Source organism: Sander lucioperca, chromosome 13, assembly GCF_008315115.2.
Source record: "Sander lucioperca isolate FBNREF2018 chromosome 13, SLUC_FBN_1.2, whole genome shotgun sequence".
Classification (NCBI taxonomy): domain Eukaryota; kingdom Metazoa; phylum Chordata; class Actinopteri; order Perciformes; family Percidae; genus Sander; species Sander lucioperca.
In genome coordinates, this window is record NC_050185.1 from 8,528,667 (window position 1) to 8,549,267 (window position 20,601).

At 38.1% G+C, this 20,601-nt stretch overlaps 1 protein-coding gene across 2 annotated transcripts in view; it reads left to right on the forward strand.

Annotated features, from left to right (window-relative positions):
- gabrb4 (gamma-aminobutyric acid type A receptor subunit beta4) overlaps positions 1 to 20,601 on the forward strand; it is a 61,616-nt gene that overhangs the window by 13,098 nt on the left and 27,917 nt on the right. The gene's annotated exons all lie outside the window — the stretch shown is intronic.

The following is a 20,601-nucleotide window of genomic DNA, read 5'->3' on the forward strand; positions in this document are numbered from 1 at the left end:
ATAGCCCTGCAGATTTTAGAAATCCACGTGACTGCTCAAAATTGCAAGTGAAAATCTGCTCTGTGATTATTTTGGATAACTTCACATTCATAAAGGGCTTCAGAGGTGCATGTGGAGATGCAAAATGTTTCTGTTCAGGATATATATAGTGACAGTTCACTTATGTATCTTTTAGGCAAAAAAACGACAGAAAGGAATGGGTCCTGTCCTTGGACTGTAATGTCACACATGAAATCAAAATATTTTGGTTGATAAGCCTCATGTAAACATTCAATACCAACAACGTCCTATGCACTGTCAATTCAATGCCTCCCATTGTACTGTAGATCATTTGACGTTGACATCACCCAAAATCTAAAAAACAAGACATATTGTTGCAAGAAATTCAGTAAATATACAATGAGTGGACTAGAAACAGGAACACATGGCCCTTAAAAAATACCATGGAGTTGAAACACCTCTTTAACGCAATAACACAACAACAAAATGTAGCTTTACAAATGTTGCTGAACTATCGTACGGTACTGTAACGTTGAAAGTCATGTTGCTTCCATAGCTGCTCATACTGTAATGCTGTATTCCTATTTCTCCACAACAGGACAGCTGTCTGTCAGGGCTCCCCTATGACTGAACGGAGTATTATTCACAATGCACTGTAAAGGAATTTGACACGAGCCTTTAATGGTTCCAATTGAAGGAGCATTAGTTTTTATGTTTTGCAGTTTAACGATCTCGAACATTAAAAAGCATCAATAGGTGCCAGGAGCACAGGGATATGAGAGCCTGACTCTATCCGTAAGACAGCTTGTGGCCTCAACAGTAAGCACCTGATCTCTGGCTATAGGCCGCATTCATTTTACCACTCTGATGCAGCTCTGTGTCAGCTCATCCTGCAGCCGAGTCATCAAAGTACAGTCACCTGTCCCTGTCTGCCATACGCAGCCTGGGCTTTACTGATCTCATTTCACATTGACCCAAATGAGCCCCAGCTGCAGCTTGATCTTGTTTGTAATGGAAAAGCATCCAATATAGCCATAGAACTGCAGATCAGTTGCAGTGAGACTGGTGAGTAGAATAGACACTTAATTGACCGAATATGAAAGGGATGTAAAAAGCAGGAGCTGCAGCGCTTTATATTAACTTTCTAATGTACTATACTGTATGTAATGAAAGTGTAATTGATCTCAGGGTATCCTTTGTATCCTATAAGATAACAGACTACATGCTCTTTACTATGTGTGCAGCTATTTACAGAAATCACTTTCCACTCGATAGTTGTACCCTCCGTGAACGTGACTGCTGATTGATGCGTGCAGGACATCAACCTGCATTTTGGCAGCTGCAGCCATTAAGTGATATAGATGTCAGCAGTTATTTCAAGACCAGTGGACACTTTTGCAATACTGAGGACAATCTCTTAGTCTGCATGCTGCCACATGTCACATGGGCTGTTTCGCATACGGGCTGAAAACACAGGCTGTTGTAACTCAGTCTCAAAGTAATGCCTATTCAGCGCAAAACAGGAGTCTGTTGTCAGAATCTCAGGATGGATGCTGGGGCATGAACAAGTGGTATCTATCCTGATGAAGAGAGAACGCCCAGTGATTTATTTTTCGGAGGAAACACGGGAGAAATGCTCAAGCTGGGCGCTTTTTCCTTTTCCCTTCACTTAGATTTTCTATTTGAATTAAATGAGGTGTGTATGTAGGCAGGCAGAGGGGGGCAAGGGTGGTGAGAGATGGCATGCAGGAGAAAGGACATACTTCATCTTCCCATTCAAAGTGTTGTTTTCAGCAACTTTGAAATGAAGGAGAAAAATGCTGATAGAATTGCACCACAATGTATCGCAGTGGACTGCAAAGTACAAAAACCCTAGGTCAGACATTGGTGAGGCATCCTGGATGCTGCATGAGCTTTTTTTTTCCATTTCCACTCTCCTCTTAACGTCCCCAGTGGCTCACTTTTTGAACCCGCAGTGATTGATGAGAGGTGTGTCCTCGACAGGGCCAGGATAGGACGGCCAAGGGCAAGATGCAGCTATCCAATTGTTTCACATAGATAAACAAGAAAAGAGATGCCATTTACAGCATCTGGAGATAGATGCTGTCATCCTCACTACCAGGAAGCATGCTTAAAAGGCCACCTCATTATTGAACTCCAACAGCAGGCCGTATAAAACGGGTTTCCACATAAAAAAAAGATGTGTACATCATTTAGAACTGGAGAAAAAAACAAGATGGGAGAGTGTAGATGTTGAAGTCAACAATATGAGAGAAACTAAAGCTAGACTCTATGTTAGGGTTAGTTGTACTAATATGCTTAATTGCAGAGATCTTAATAATAATTGCCCTTAGTTGCATCCTTTCTGATGGCCTACTTCTATTAGTATCTACTGTTCTACAACTTTACACCAGCGTGGAGATACTGTAAGTTCTACCTCTCTCTTATGAGTATGTGATGGCTTAGCATATACAAGAACATTTGTGATTTTTAATCCATATGCAGTTTAACGTCTAAAACTTTACATTCAAATTTTGTTTGCTGATTGCTTTGGTGATTGATCCCAGTCTCAGACAAATACATTCATTTAAGGACATAAAAGATTATGTTCGTTTGGTTACCATTCTAACTCTAAAGTGCACAATGTATATTAAACTGCAATGTATATTAAGCAACAGCACTTCTGCTTTGTGCTGCGTAGACCAAGGTATAATCATGGTAATGCACTCTAAGATGATATAGAAAAAAAACATTCGGTGTATTATCACTTACTGTACATGCAACACAATAATTATGTGCAGTGATGATATTCAGTGTCAATGCAGGAAGCAGAGTGATATTCAGGTCCAAGTGGGTTTGCAGTAAATTCATCCAATTTCTAGTACTTAAGTGAATGTATTGAGACAATTTTGCGTAGATCCTTACCTTGACTCACATAGCATGTAGGACATTTTGTAGTATATGGTCATTTCCCTGTAACTACCCTGCAACAACAGCTGTGTTACAATCATGCACATTAACTCAGAACAAAGCCGTAGCTCAAAATATTGAGCTTTGTCATCACAAGAAGTAAATAACTCAAGTAGCTGGCTGTTTGTTGGCATTGTTTTTTAAGTGTGTGCTTTCAAAAGATCCATTATTCAAGATTTCTTTTTTGTTTTCGTCAGGTGGGTACGTTGACGTCGCGGGTGCACTGTGGCTGCTCTTATTGAGACATCAGTTTCAATCAAAGGCCGCTATGCAAACATTTACAAATGACTAAACGTGTTATTGTGCCAACCTGCTGTATTTCTGCTGATGTGGTTCACAATCGGATGGCCTATAGATGATCTCCATGTAGTCGGACATTCTGTCCTTTTTAGCTTAACTGCTGTATATGTCATACATATTTTTATTTATAAAGTCAAATGTCTACCGGACTACTGTCATTTACTTCCTGCGAAGCACTCATTTGGTTTATAATTTATACCGTGTGGTCTCCATTTAAAGCATCTGGAATAGAGCTGTCCATTTTGCCTATAAGGTCACATGCCTACCGTTCAAATACAGACGTACGTATCAACTGACTGATGAGCTTAACTGAGCAGCACAACACACCGTCTCTATTTCTCTCCTTCCTTCTTCCTTTGAGTCTTTGAACATTCCCCAGCACACACTGTCACTTTTCCTTTTGATTTCACTTTTTTTTTCATTTGGTCTACGTGACTTTATTTTGTTTTCCTGACTTTACATTTACACGGTTTGTTTTTGAAATACTATTTTTTCCTTGTTTTTGAGTCTGTCATTTAGAGTCTGTTATCCAGCTCTGTAGACTTTAGTTTGTCACGTAATTTTCTTTGCTTTGTTTGAGATGAGCTGTCTCTTTTTTTTTTTATCTCACCTGCACAATGTGACTTTCTCTGTTCCTTTGGTGGATCATCATTTCATGTGCCAATAAATGAGCAATAAACTCTAGATGGCAGTGCAGGAGAAGCAAAGAACATTAGTCAGGTTCATATGGGTAAAGAATAAGTATATAATATACAATACGTGAAGCATATGTTTCTCAGTTTCAACTTTTTATAATAACTGCTATATTCTACTGAACCTCTCTTACATCCTGCACTGGTCAACAGACACATTAGTTATTTTCATTTTGTCATGTTTTTTTGTCATTTCTCATTTTCATTTTGGCCATTTCTTTACTTTAAGACTGTGTAGATATGATAACACCCATAATCCAGTTTTATAATTTCTGTCGTCATGACATTGAAAAGATGACAGGAAATGAGGAGAAAGAGATGGGGGATGAAATCAAAGGTCCCCAGCCAGACGTGAATCAAGCATGTTGCGGTTCATCGTCGGTGCCTTAACCCCTCAGCTTCCAGGGTGCCCCAATATTTCACATTTAAGGACTACGGTTGTTTTCTCAAAACGTTAATTGGTTGTAATTGTCAAAACAGCTTGAACAAGCAAGTAAATAAATAAAGAAATAAATAATTAGAGGTAATAAAAATGTATTTGTCAAAATGGCAGCCAACAACATGATCCCCTATTCACTTGCATGCACACCAGAGTTAATGTAATGGTCACAAATGAATATATTAATAGAGAATTCATTTTATGACTCCTACTCTCTTGAGACACATTAGCCATGATCGTTGAGGAGGATCTACACATAATTACCACAGGTTAATGTAATTATGCAGGCAGCTTCGGCAGGACTTACCATTACACGGCATGCCACTGAACTAACTGGGATTTACTGCACATGTAGGGTTACTCAAGAGATTAGCTCTGAAGGAGACCGAGACAGCCTTTTCAGTAAAAAAAAAAAAAATAGCAAATACCTAAAAATCTTTACCTTCCCCACTTGGTCATACATCAAAATGTTCACTTTAAAATGATGAAGGGACGTGGAAACGATGGCATCGGTTAAAACTGCCAATGGGTGACTTGCTGAACAAATTAGGTCTATAAGTAAATAAATTATAAGTTGGACCATAAAGGACTATTAAATGAATCATACACTTATTTAGCCAATACGTTTCCTGATGGCTTCAGGATAAATCCTGTAGTGAGCACACTTTGTCCTCAATCAGCCACACTGTACATGGGCATGCTGCCTTCTTTAGAAAGAAACTAACCTTCAAGAGTTATTATTTCGTTTACAAACGTATTTTAAATATATATATTTTATTATATATTATTATATTACTATCCTCTCTTTACGATGGTGGAATGTAACTAAGTACATTTACTCCAGTACTGTACTTATGTATAAATTTGAGGTACTTGTACTTTACTTGAGTCTTTTCTTTTCATGCTACTTTCTACTTCTACTCCGCTACGTTTCAGAGGAAAATATTGTACTTTTTACTCTACATTAAGTAGTTACTAGTTACTTTACAAATTAAGAGTTTTGCAGACAAAACAGATGTAGTTTATAAAATACAATGTTTTATTATAAATTAAACTACCCAGCAATATACCGGCCTACAAGTCCAGCTGAAATGATTAGCTGATTAAACACTTTGATTGACAGAACTGTTTGGATCGTTTCTAGTTTTTAAAATGTGAGGCTTTTTCTGCATTGAGTACTTTTACATGTAATACTTTAATTACATTTTTCTGATGATACATACTTTTACTTAAGTAACATTTTCAATGCAGGAATTGTACTTGAAACAGAGTATTTTACAGTGTGGTATTAGTAATTTTACTTAAGTAAAGGATCTGAATACATCCTCTACCACTGTCTGTTTGTGCAGTACATGGCCATCAAAACCACATCTGCATATCTTTCGATGGTTTTAAAACAATATTTGTATTGACCTTACTAAACTAAAATCTGGTAAAAATTAAATTAACCTAAACCATCAACTCTAATTCCTTTTTTTATCACTTTGGAGTACTTTAATAATGCTCCTCATGGGATTGTAATTTATGAGTTGGAAAGGCAGCCGGGAATGTAATGTAATGCAGTGTTTTCATAATTCACTGACAAAATCTGTGTATGTAAGTAGGAAGCATTGCTCATATGCAGCCTCTTAGTGTGGACTCTAAGTAGGTTTCATATATCAGGTTGGAGGTTTGTGACAGGATAGGACGATAAGATGAGGCCACCTTTACTTATCCTCTGTCTCTCTGGCTTCCTGTGATGCACTGCCTCTGCTCTCCTGTTTTACCTCATCATTTTCTTTTTCCTTCTCTTCTGTCCTTTTCCACTCCTCGCCGTGCCCGAGCTGCTTTAATGATTTGCCTTTATTCACCAGCTATCACTTATCTTACATGGCTGTTTCTCTATTCATACAGTAGTTGCCGTGACAGTGCACTGTGCATTTATTCATAGCTGTTCAGTGGTGTTAGTGCAAGAAATTGTACTGCTGAACGTAACATGCATGTATAACAATAAAATATATTTCATAATAATTATTATAATGAAAAATATACAGCGTCATTCATTATTACATGCACGTAATATTTTGCTCAAGGTAGGACCAACAGTACTGAAAGCAATAATCTTATTGGCTCAAAGACCAATAAGTGACTTAACTTATGTAATGTTCTTTAAATAAAGAATTGATGGTTATGGTAAGTGCAGGTAAGATGACTGAAGTTTGAAATATATAACACGATTAATTAGGCCTCCGGAAAAACATTAAGGCAGAGCTGCAGAATGAATTGCTGGGTCAAGTCAGTGGTTCTCCTGGTGGCCTGTTGGGCAATAAAATTGAACAGCATGGCTTAAATCAAATCACACTGGGGACGGTACACTGAAATATCAAGTATACCATTTCCAACATTAACCTTTTTACTGCAGATGCAATTATTAAATAATAAGAGCTTTTTTCATGCTACTTTTATTTCCTGACTGAAGAGTGTATATCTTCCTTTTTAATTAAAGGTTTTTACCACTGTCAAACTAGTCACAATCCAAACATCTCAGCCTGTTCATCACCATCTTTGTTTAATCCCGTCATCAGCCTCATCAGTTATACAAAAACCTTAATGTGGTGTGATGCTGTACTGCATGGAGGGAGCAGTAAAAAGGCTAATTCAACACAGGTTTAAGTTAGGACACACCTTATTTAGGCTTGATATTCCACAGTCTAAAGGGTGATGTGTGACTTTGGTAATTAGACCTGTCCCCTGTTGTTTTGATGTTCAACTTCTCGGTTCTTGTACTCCACAATAGACACAAATCATATTAGATATAATTCAAGTTAAAAGCACAAAACGTCTTAGCCTGGTTTGTATATTTTTTTTCTATATCAAATTTTCTGTTTGTTTCTGATTGCTGAATGCCCATATATGAGAAATACACAAACAATGTTGCATAATGTAAACCTATGACAGTGGGGAGGTAATATTCTACTGCTTGGCTGTCTCCTGCCGTGCAGAAAACAAGCATTTTATTTTGAAATGGTTACCGGCGGGGAGCACTGTGGAGGAGAGACAATTACACGACTTTTGAATGTTTTTGAATATTTATTAAGACCACATGATGGCTCAGTGGGTTAGCACTGTTGCTTTTGTTTTTTTTCCACACAAAACCTGTGATCTTTCTGTGTGAAGTTTACATGCTCGCTTCATGTCACAGTAGGTTTCCTCCGGCTGCTCCAGTTTCCTCCCACAGTCCAGAGACATGCTGGTTAGGTCAACTGGAAATTCTAAATTGCCTGTAGGTGTGAGTGTGTTTGTCAGTTAGCCCTGTGATGGACTGGTGACCTGTCCAGGGTGTAATCTCGTGCCCAGTGCATGCTGTGATATATAGACTCCAGCTCCTCGCAACCCTGAAGAGGAGCATGTATTAATTTTCATCTATGGCTATAAAGAAATGAGAAAGAAAAATGAGAGCTTGAAGAGTGTATATGCTGTACCTAACTATAGGTTATGGCTAAAAAAAAAAACCTGCATTTAAAACTATTTTTTGAGAGTGAAATTGATATGATTAATGATTTATGTTGTGAATTGAACACAGCACACAGTATTCCCATCTTGTGAACGTCTAGGGATATTTAAGGTCTTGAGGGTTCGGCATGAATAATTTCAGCCAGCACTACAGTAGTTCCCTGTGGTGACCTATATATCTTCATTCATAAAGACAATCTACATTCACAACCTTGTGGACTAACGTGTCAAAACTGTAGAACTACCTCCCTCTAAATGTACTGTGTGTATACAATCCACTATAGTCAACGTACTATATTTGCACATCCTGCACTAATCCATACAGCCTCTTTTTTCTTTCTTAATGTTAAACAGTTATAGGCACATATTTGTTTATGTATTTATTGTTTGTTTATTTCATATTAATGTGTAATATGCATGTGTATGTATGCACCAACAACCAAGGCAAATTCCTTGCTAAGTGTTACTTACTTGGCAATAAATCCCTTGCTGATTTTGATTCTGATCACCACCTACAGTAAGCATGATGTGAAATGTTTTTTAGTCATATTTTATTGATATGTCCCTGAGATGATGATCTAATTTAATAAAAAACAACAACTTTGTAACCAACCTTAAGGTGCCACCACCTTTTAGGGTAGGTGTGTTCAAATACCCATAGCTCAACACACTAATTAATGATAAGGATGTGTCAGAGTTTGGTTGTAAAATTCACACATGACACACGCACACACACACGCGCACACACACACACACACACACACACACACACCGGTTGGTAGATCTCAGGCTTTTCACATTCACACGAAGCTCGATTGGAATATTTAAAGCATCTAAACTTTACATCACAGCCAAGCGTAGATGTGGTTTCCTGAGTGATCATGTTCACAGAAACCACTTACCAATCATGGAGTTGAATTCAATAGACCTGCCATAAACACTGTGTTGAATAATTGAACATTAAGGTGTCATTGTTACTTTTTAGATCTTCTGTATTTGGTCACAGCCGATGCGTATCAAAGACACCCTTTGGTTTTTTAAAGATTGTTTTTCATTTTCTGCTATTGTGTTGCTTACTCTCTGCCACGATGGAAATAACTGAAGAGGCCACTGTATAGAATGCAGGGAAAGAGTTCGGTGCGACGTAACATGTTCTGTTTGTTGAGGGCAGTAGCCATTGAAAACCAAAGAAAACACAGACTCGGCTGGATAAATCATCATGCTTCTCTTGCAACACTGTAAGGAAAATGCTGCACAGTTGCTATGGAACCCTCTGTTGCTAGGCAATGGGTTGATTATCAGAGTTTTTTTTTTTTATATAAGAGCGGTGTTTTCGTTGCTGTCCACCAAATTTGCTTTCAGAACTGACAGGTTTTTACAACTACTATTCTGTGGAATAACATGACAACGCTATCCACAATTCAAATGCAATTTATCCAGTGTGATATATTCATACTCTGGACTGGAATTTGTGCCATACTGAATATTCAAACGCTCTGTGTTTACATGAATTGTAAACATCATGAAAGGTTCCACTGGTAAACATCGATGTTGGGGGGGGGCAGTGCTTCTTCTACCAATGTGTACCATACCAAACCATATATGTGACTGTCTAGCTTCCTTAAGGAGCCTCTTTAATCAGATTTCATCATGTGCTGATGCTGTATGGGCTGCAACGAGATGTCTTCTCTTCTGCTGAAAACTAATTTTTTTCTTGGCACAAGTACAGAATATAACCCAGATATGCCAAAAGATTTAACTCAGCCCCTAATCTCAGCACCTGTTAGCTGGTAATGAATGCTGCTCCATTTATTCAAATATCCAATTTATAAGCAGTGGAGATAGGGAGAGGGAATATCATTACTGAATGTTGCCCTCTTGTGGTTGCATTCCAATATCAGACTAATTAAACCTTTTATTAGTGGAAGTAATTGTTAATGTTTATTATTTATAACTGCTTTTGCACTGCACATTTCTTTTGTTATTTAGACCCGTCATGAGATCATAGGGTGAGTTGAAAATCACTGTCTAAAGCAGACATTAACAATGTTCATAGTCCAAGAAATACTAATGTAATACCTTTTTGACATTTTACGTGCAGAATGACGTGGCAAACTCCATTCAAAAATCTCCAAATTGACTGATGCTTTGCTTTTCAGCAATACAGGTAATGTTGACAAACATATGCACCATCATACAGTATTTAATTTTAGTGCAGTGCGAGTTTGTTTATTGGCAACATTAATAAAAAAAACAGTATCCGATTTTGTCAGACATAGAAGATAAAGCCGTTCATATATACATATTCTATATCTGAGGAACAAATAAGTGTACAGTAGGAGCTTTAGCTGGCATTGACAATCCATAATAGAAGCACTTAGTGATTTTTTTTCTAATTTGTCAAGCACCCAGCTGATTACTCTCTGACAGACTAAGAGGAACCACCTTTACTACAGTACAACCTATGACAACTAGTGCCTGAATTGGTCCCAAAAAAGGTGCCAGTACCCCAATTTAGCAATTATATGACTTGATCATTGCATGTGTCCTGGATATATTTATATTCATACCTTATAAGGGTGACCCCAAATAGTCGACTGTTCAGCGATTCAATCTAAGGAGACTGATTTGACTACCAATCGAGTCGAATCGTCGCAGTGTCTGAAAATGTGGTTATGAAACAAAGGATCATTCCATTCCGGCTTTACGGGGGTGCTGAATGTCTGATTTAACATAGAATTGCTTGTTTTTTCCCAATAAATCATATAGCCTATTTTGGTATAAATATCAGCCAAGGACTGTATATACAGTCTATGATATCAGCCTATTAGTAATATTGTTAATAACAATTAGAAGTAAGGGTAATCATGTGGACAAATATCAGAAGTGCCAGTACTCAGTACTGTTGTGTTGGCCCATTTCAGGCCCTGAAGACAACCAATTACAGCCTTGTTGACTATACAGTGACATGGATTGGCTATTTAAATCTGTTTGGTTCTGTGTACAACCAAGAATGATTTCTAAAGGATTTTTAACATTTCTACAACACTGACCGATACCATGGGATTTGGAGATGTTACATATCTTAGATCCAGCTACTGTGGTAAGTGGCTCGAATTAGAAAAACAGGATGACCACTCCCTGACACTGAACCTATATTGTTTAGATATGAACGGCTCCAAGAAAATCGTTAAATAGGGCAGCCTCCCCGCCCACCACATCAGTTTAGCTTGTCTGCCCCCAAGGCTAGATGAGACTGTCAGACTTGAAGCTAAATATGGCAACACATTGTTGGAGTTGAGAGGACACCACAGCATACATAATAAGCAAAGGATGGGACAGCTAGGCTAAATAAAAAAAGCAACTGTCAACGAGGAGTGGAAATATGATAAGCACAGCGAGATGCATGACTGGCTGCTTTTTGAACCATCGAGGGAATCTACTCGACGCAGCAGCAATCGTCATCGCAAAGTTCCCAACCTTGCTAATAATTCCCTCAGCCGTGATCCAGGTCAATCATCCGATGCAGAAACACAATTTACTGTAGATGTTGTGAAGATGATGTACTAATTGTAAACGGTTACCATGGGGATCATCAGGCACACAGTGCCATTCAGTAAGCACGTAATGTAAATGTTACAGCATTTAGTTTCAAAATGCACTTATGTTATTATTATTAAGGACGCATTAAAGATAAGAGGAATTAGGCCCATAACACCGCAGAAAGCTTATTACTCTGCTTACCGTATGTACAAGATTCCATTTAACTGTTTCCACCATGATTGCTTTTGTGAACAGTGAATGCCATTTAATTATGCAATAAAAAATATCATTTGTTTTTGATATGTTGTTTTATTGATCACTTCACATAGTTCTGCTTGATGGCTCTTTGCAGACAAGGTTCTGTCAAAGTCATTAGCTTTATCATTTCTACTCTAATAATAAGGGTATCTGATGTGCTATTGATATCCAGGGAAGCTGCTACCTAGTTAGAATGATTGGTCTTAGTAATGCTTTTATTAAAGGAATAGTTTGTGTTTGTTAAATGTCCTCGAAGTAAATGGCCAAAAACAGCCTGTTTGATTAAGGTGGGTGTGGAAACCAAAAACCAGATTACTTTTTGGTCAAATACAATCAGGCTTGGGTAAAAAAAAGATGCCAGGCATTAGTACTACGACTCTGGCAAGAAAGTTGGCAAATATCCCTCCTTTGCACTTTGTGATCAATATCTCCTTGGCAAGGAAACAACAGAGTGAACATGGTGGTCGGTTTCTTCATCAGCTGTGTTTGGTCGCTCTGCACTATAGGAATTGAGTGTACTTCATAACTTGGTTGTGTTGCTCACATAGCTATGGTAATTCTCACATTGTGATTTAACCTTTGTTGCCATAGAGAAAGCTGGAGGATGAATTGCACATCCTGACTTGATGCCCACCTCAAGAAGCCCCAGTGCTGCAGTAAACTGTGCCATTTGAAAGAGAGTCAGAGTATCGTAATATGCTCTGAGCAAAAATAGATGATGGATAAAGCTTAGAAAGTCTTCGTCATACACAGCTGAAAGCATTAGAACAATTCAAAAATGTCAAATGGAAAATCTCTTTGCATGAATGGGTTATTGATTGATACCTGTCCTCAACAGAAATTCCATAGTGGATTTAATGGATAGTAAGTTGCCATTTCCTTTGCATGGCAGCTGGATTCTTGCGATATCACAAGATCACGCAAGAGTTGCGGTCACATATCACTCCAAAATCCATCTTGTCAGACTTCAATTTGTGTCTGAACTACCAGCTAACCGAACCAATCAGCCTCCGGTGAGGAGCTACTGGCATCTACATCCGTGATGTGGGTGTGTGTGACGGCCGCGACTGTTCGTTCAAAACAACAATGGCGGACCTGATAGACAGACAGTTTATCCAATCACCTGCCAGGTATTTTTTTTTTTAAGTGCCTGCCTTTTTTAAAACCGTATCCAATGACGGCTTCTCAGATGGTTCTGTGTAACAAACCATCTGGCGCATCTGGTTGCCATGGTAATACTAGCAAAACAAGGGTGGCAGAAAATGTAAGAAAATGTCATCACATAAATGAGTCACACTGTAAATTAGTCTTTCACTTTATTTCTAAAGTCATTCATGAAAGGACAGCAGTCTTGTGAGAGCCAGCAGGGTTCTTGCATTTTGTGCGAATTAAACAAACAAGATATAAAACATGTTGATTAGCGAGCTTTAGAGGTGCTGGTAGGCCTTATGCTAAGCTAAGCTAACTGACCGTTGTCCATATTTTTACTAGACAGATGAGAATGGTACTGTATCAAACCTGCAAGGAAGCAAATGAACGAATTTCCCAAAATGTCTAACTATTCTTTTAATTCATTTAAATAAATCACTAAATAAAATGCTGTCATGTTTTATTGTATCGTTAAGCTGCTAACTAGTTATGATCAACTATTGAATTTAGATCTGTGCTGATGTCAGTGTCGGTATGATGTCTTATGAAAAGTTACGCACAATTTTTTAAAACCTAAGAATGTCCAGCAACACGAGCGATCAGTGCACCTCAGTTAGCCCCTGCAGTGCAGAACCTGTTCAGGCAACAAAACTACTGGGTTATGTTTAGAAAAAGATCAGGGTTAGGGTTAAAATAACTAGGCTACATTTGTTACGTAACTAACATAGCTAGTTAAGTAGGTAAGTTACGTGACAAAATACATTCAAATAAATCGTTGACTTTTGATTTCACACGGGACAGGGGCACAAACAGCGGCATCCTGGGTGAATGTCCTGTGTTTGTTTACCCATCCATCCACCCCACCTCCGTCCTGTGCAGACTTGTCACTCTTTATTCTATGTCACCTGACGTCTTCCTTAGAGGAAGCCCTGCATGTCCTGGCTCACAATTACGAACTATATACACAAATTAAATAGTACATTACTTTTGGGTAGCCTATGTGAATATAAACAGCCTGTCTATTCATGAACTGATAGAAAGACGCTAAGGAGGACATGCTCTACCAAAGTCTTACCTCATAAAACATTTGCACAGCCTCATTATTCTCCATTATATACCCTCTTCTCCTATATTATTGGTATTACCTCTAACACCAGTTACCAGCCCTTTGCAGTGAGTTTCTGCTCATTGCGACCATGTGCATTCTTGTGTGCATGCTGGTAGAACATGAAATCATTACTCTGCCACACCTCAAGTGGTCATGAATCCAACAGAGCACCTTTCATTTAGTAAAAATTTCAGTAAATCTGTTCTATGCTCTGAGCGCTGTCGCTGTGCCCAGTTCTGGGCGCCACACGCTGGGTTCAGTCTAGAGGCAAAACTGGTTGACAATTCAAGATCAGTGCTTATTGTTTCTTTGTTTTAATGCAGTCACATCTATATCCAGCCCATCAGCAGACATATGTTGAAAGCTGTTCATATTGTGATATTGGCCTGACATTAAAATCAGGAGCAGGTTGACACTTCTTGGAAAAGTAGTGGAAACTGTTTACATGCGGATATGGTTATTGTTCAGAGACAATATGGTTTGCCTCGGGACACCATGTTCTCTTTCTCTCACGCACTCCTTTCTTTTGTATACAATCCAGACAAAAGGTGACTTTAGTTAGCACGTTGTTCATCTGTTATTGGTATTACTTTTAAAGAATATCCAAGTATTATGTAGTGAAAATCAAGCATTTTCTAGACAATGTTGGAAATGGTGGTTAAAAATGAATGGATAAATGCTTATTTAAAGATGTAAATGAATGCTGTTGTTCTCCCAATGTGTGAAGTGCAAGTACAGGTGGCAGGTTTTATTTTAAGAAAGATGTGGTGACAAAGTGAGTGCCTCTGTTTCACTAAAGCAGGGTCAAATATGCAGAGAGAGAGAGAGAGAGAGAGAGAGAGGTTGGGGGGAGATTTGGCGCTTTCTGTTTTCATCTAGCGAACGAATGTACTTTAACATCTCTGGGGAAAACTGTTACCGGTTGCCTTCACAAAGTGCAATGGAAAATGGCCCTACTTCCTCCCTTCTTTTTTGAAAGAGATGGGTCAAGAAATATGACAAAGCTTCAGGGCATTTAGCGTAGTGGGGGGGGGTTACAGGATATAACAGACGATAGATAGATGGGCCATTTTTCGGTCAACTGGTTTGCTGGTTAATGTTTTAGTACTAGTATTTGAAAAGAAACATCGTAATTAACCAATATCTTCAGGAAGGGTCCCATACCCCATATGAGGAAATGATCTTTAAGTCATTTAGATTAATCGTGGTACATGTTAACACAGACAGTGGTTATGGATTTGAGTCAGTTTCCTACATCATACTTTGGGTTGTTTGTCTTTTGACTCTCTGATGGTGCATTCAGTAATGGTGAATTCAAACAGAAAGAGCCCAGAGTGTTACATTAGAAGGTCTGTATCTCTCTGTAATCTCATAAATGAGTACAGTCACGACTGTCTCCCCTCAGGCTTCGGGGGGGAGTATTTCCTGACCCTAATTCCTCCGGATCGTAGAGCGCAGGATAGTACAGTACAGGAACGTACAGGACAGTACATAGTTTTCTTTGCTGCAGAGCTTAGAAATAATGACCCAATTATGATCAAATTTTTCTAATTTATGGGTTTTGTTAAAGCTTTGACCAAATGGTCCAGTTGAGATAATTAATTGCATATTATATGATCCATTTACTCAAATGAAAGTATATATCAGCTGGCATGGCTGGTACAAACTCCTGCACACATTATTCCACCAAAAAACAGGGTAGCACTTAATAATAACCATCATTAACAAAATGGTTAATTGATAGTTAATTCAACGTTAGGTAATGGTTATTTTACTGGTAACCAATGCAATTATGTTTACTAATTATTCAGAATGTTATAATGTATGATATTGTGTCATTAGCTTAGTTTTATATAAACACATTTTAGATATACAGTGTGGTTAATAATTTGTCAATGGTTGTGACTTTTTTGGCTTATAATTAGTTAATGATTAATAAGTGGTTTTTAAAGCATCATGTAACATTACTTTGGCCCCATTAAATCTTTTTTTTCTGTGATCTATTAATGATATGAATTCTTTAATTATTTGTGCACTAATAGCTAAATAATGTTTATAGATGCTTTACAAAATATTTATTAACCATAAACAAGGAATTATTAATATCAGTTGCAACTTTATAATAACCATCCAAATAGTTTTGTTTGTGAATTGGCGGTTTAAAAATTATTTCTTAAAGGTTTACAAATTGCATTTTTATTACATTTGGTAATCATTAACAAATACTTAATATAACATATAAAATGTTATGATATGTGCAACAATAGCCTGTTAAAATAACAGATTTTAGCATTATACTGATAAGTTAACATTAGAAATCATTTCATTGTTTAACAATAAAATAACTATTAATTTAAGTTTAATTACCTGTCAATTTACCATTTTTTTGTGATTGTTATTATAAAGTGATACCATATGCAGTGGTTGGTTCCCATGTTTCTTTCTACAGTGAACTTTAGAACAAACTTGACATTTGATTGACAGAGGCTGCTGGGGAGCAGCCTTAACGACTTGTTAACCTATGCATAAATTGCCCGCCACACAGCTGCTACATGGTTTTCCAAGCAATTAACAATGTTATACACCCAGGTGGGGGTTTAGCACATGCGTGTGTGCCAATGCAATTATATTTGCAAGCTGCACCACAATAACTACTTATAGTTTAGATGGATTCATGCATTAGGCCGGCTCAAGCCGCACCTGAGACGTGCGTGTCACACAGGCAGTGTGTAAGCTCTAACCTGTTAACATGGGAGCCGAAATATAAACAGACACGCCGCGCAGCTGACACGCTCACGCAGTGTTCAGCCGGCCTAAGGCGTTTCTGTTACGTGTCAGTTGCGTGGCGGCTGCGTGGTGTTTTCTATGTCTTTGCACACCAGAAACGTGTCTGACGCGGCGCTGTTGCTACTAGCCTTGTCTGTACACATGTATGTTTCCCATTGATAAATATATACTGATTTGATTACAGCAAAGACAATGTCGGCAGTATTGACGGCAAAATAAGCTACAGAATATTTTCTTCTGTATTGACAGGTGCAATATTTGAAAATCAATAATTATTTATTATTACATTTATATCTGCATTTATGTCAAAACCTAGAGACTTTCAAACATCAAAATGTCATTTATTAAATGTATTTGTGTCAAAATGACATATAAACATCTTTTCCTATTCTATTTTGCCTGGAAACCCTTCCAACATGCTTGCGTGTCGTGTGTAAAATAGGCGTTGGTCCTATTTCTAGCATGCACGCGTTTTCGGTGCCTGAGATGTGCGTGTCATGCAGGCAGTGTGCAAGCTCTAACCCGTTAACATGGGAGCTGAAATAAAAATGGACACGGCACGCAGCTGACACGCTCACGCCAGTGTGCAGCCAGCCTAAAAAGCAGCACAGTAAGTGTAGTTAGGGAGTTACATGTAATTTGCATTTGTAGGATTTTTGCCTTTTAGGTTTCGAGAGACACATCATCACTCGTGAATGTTTTATTTGGAATAGTTTTGGTGCAGACACTGACTCGATAGTCCCTGTGGTCCAAAGGTGGGTCAGATCCTGGCAGTGTGCCCTGCAGGAGTGCGTCTGAGCTTGTCCAAGCATGCAAACAAACGTGTGTTAAACCACCTTTAAAGCCTCATTCAACGTTGGTCTTGGCTTCACAATCGCTCTGGGTCAGTGGGACTTTGATTAGACTTTGCGTGGGGTGCTTGGACCCCATTATACTTTCATGCAAGTCTAGTTTGTTTTTGTTTTGGACTGGGGGATACACTGAACTGTTCTGATGCAATGTACAATGAAATAAATTATTCAATAAACTAAGTCTCCCCCAAATAAAAAAGAAAATTGCAGATCATTTTCCTTAGTTTCATCAGAGAAAACTGCCGTGTGATTAAAGCGTACTTGATGAAATTTTACCCATCAATGCAGAGATTCCATTGGCTAATTGTTAAAAAATATTTTCATTAATATCTTTGTCCACACAAAATGCCTTTGGTCAAATGTGCTCATTCCTCTGTTACTTTATATTTTATAGAATGTACAATGAGCTCCATGCTCTAAGTAATTGAAACCAGACACAGTTTGTGGGTCTATGCTGTTATTACAGTGATAAACACTATAGTTAGTGCAGGTAAAGTGCAGACTCACAGCTTTCATTGGCATGTATTTATTTAGCCATATTCCATAAAAAGAAGTAAAGTCATATGGCCTTTTCATGCACTTAGACTCTATTTTAGGCTTGTGAAGGCTATTTGGGCAGATTAGGGTTATATAAACACATTAATACATTGTCAAAAATATTTATGGCATCTGAACTGTGCAAGTCTGCAACCTACATCACTATGACACATGCTGTCTACAGTAACTGTCAAGATCGTTTTTTTTTCCATTTATTTTTTTTTTTCATTTCAAAGTGTTGTATTTTGAGAGGATTTAGAAGAAAGGGGGAGTTGTAGAGTTGTTCTGGTCAAATCGTGACTTTACACTCTTTTTTTGACTAAGTCTATTTTGTGAACCTTTGGGGAATGAAACCTTGCAAAGTTTAAAGAAAAGAGAAGAAATATGAAAACAAGTGATCTAGACAGATGTGCAAGGACAAATCCAACAAAGAACAAACAACTTACATCTAGCTGCTTCTGACCGGGATGGTATGAAAACCGTTCAGTTCTCGTCATTAGCGTCTTTTCTGTTTTGTTCTTGAGTCAGAGATAAGGACATAGACAAACAGAGTGGCAGAGAGAGAACAGGAAGCATAGAATATATATAAACAGTAATGTGTAAATCCTATTTGAGTAAAAGTAGATTCTGTACCTCTTGATTGTGATGATACACGCAAACATGACATATTGAAGTACAGCTGTTTTCTGTTGTTTATGATCCTTATGCTAATGCCATTTCCACTATAATACAAGATTATGTGAATATACTGATTCAGCACAGCCTCATAAACCAATCACTGAAATGTTTCTGCTGTTTCTGTTTTCTGTGTCAGCACTTTATATTTTGTGGCCTGATCATTCTCACTGAGGCAATGCAAGGCTGACACGGTTTGAGGGAGGGAAGGACGGGGAGGGAGCGTGTTTAGGTGTTGTGGACTAAAAATGCATAGGAGAAAGAATTTGTAACGATAAAACACTGAGTATCAGTGTCAACAAATCTGTTCACTCACAAAATCCACTGCCTGGTGTAACAGCTTCTCTTTGTTTTGCTGCTTGCTAGAAAATGTATCAAGCAAAGAACAGATAAAAGGAAGAAAAAGACATCACTTTGAAAAGACTCCAGCCCTCACTGCAGTTCTGCGTCTAGCTTTACGAGGGGGCAAGATGGCGCCAAGTTATGTCGCCTCGGTGTGTTGGTGCGCATTGTTTTTGTTTGATTGTCTTGTTTAACTTTGCTTTATTGTTTATTTCCTTTTTAATACCTCTACATATGCACCAATCACCAAGGCAAATTCCTTGTAAGTGTTACTTACTTGACAATAAGTGTATTCTTATTCTGAGCCTCCTCAGAGTTGCTGTCTGTTTTCACCAAGCAGGTGTTGTTGTAGAGGGATGCTAATATTCCAAAGTTTGTTTGCATAACACCTAATCTGAAAAGAGCTGACAACAACAAAATAATAAACTCCAGGTGAGTGACGTAAAAAGAGAACTCGAGCCTCAGGGAATACCCCACTGTTGCCAAAAATGGTCATTTATCATTGCAATTATTTAAAATGTATTGTAAGCACACAGATGTGAAGTATGTCTTTTTTTCAAACATGTCCCTAAAATAAAGACAATGTTGTACATTGGCTGATCTGTGTGATCACACAGTACACAGTATGTCTAAAGTCACCTACTCTTAGTTTCAGTAACTGTGTGTACATGGGTACCGTGAAATGGATAATCCTTGTAAATCTTAACTTGCGTGAATATTGAAGTGGGCTAAGTGTTATCTGTACATGTGAGGGAGTTGACGTGCATAGCTGTTTACATGTCAATAGCGTGTACGGTAATCGTGTAACCTAGGCACAGTCTGCTCTTCCCGGTCCTTGCTAGCCTGGAAATTAGGATGGATGAGTGCATTTTCCTTGTGCTGTTTCATAAGCACAAGCTGAGAGTAACTGATCTTTGCTTTCTGTTTTACGTACAGTCTCTGAGCAGCAAAAACAGATTTGAATTTTTCATCAACGTAGTTCAACATGTGTAAATAATGCATAATGCAAGTGTTCTAGCTGATGTTGATCTTTTATAGCCTGGCATTGCCAGACTAATTCACAAATGCATTTTAGTTTGCAACCTCTCAGTTCATTTTCAATTTCCAAGGGGCGTTAGCAACGGCACGGACCAAAATGCCTCTGCATGCAATTGAATAAACCTACAACCAATCACAGCAAGGAAACATGACCTACAACCAATCAGAGCAATGAAACGGCGTAGCTCTGAGCTCCACATGCATGTTGGGGCAGTGCTTAGTTGGTTTTGAAGCAGGAAAAAGGCGACCTGGTCACAAACTTTCTTAAATTACAGCTAAACAGTACACCAAAATGTGTTTCCGAAAACATTTTATGATATGCAATACAGTAACATAGTCCTGATTCATATTTGATCAACACCACCTAGTTTGGCAGTTTGATCTGAGTTTCATTAGCCCAGTGCGTGGACACAGTATGTC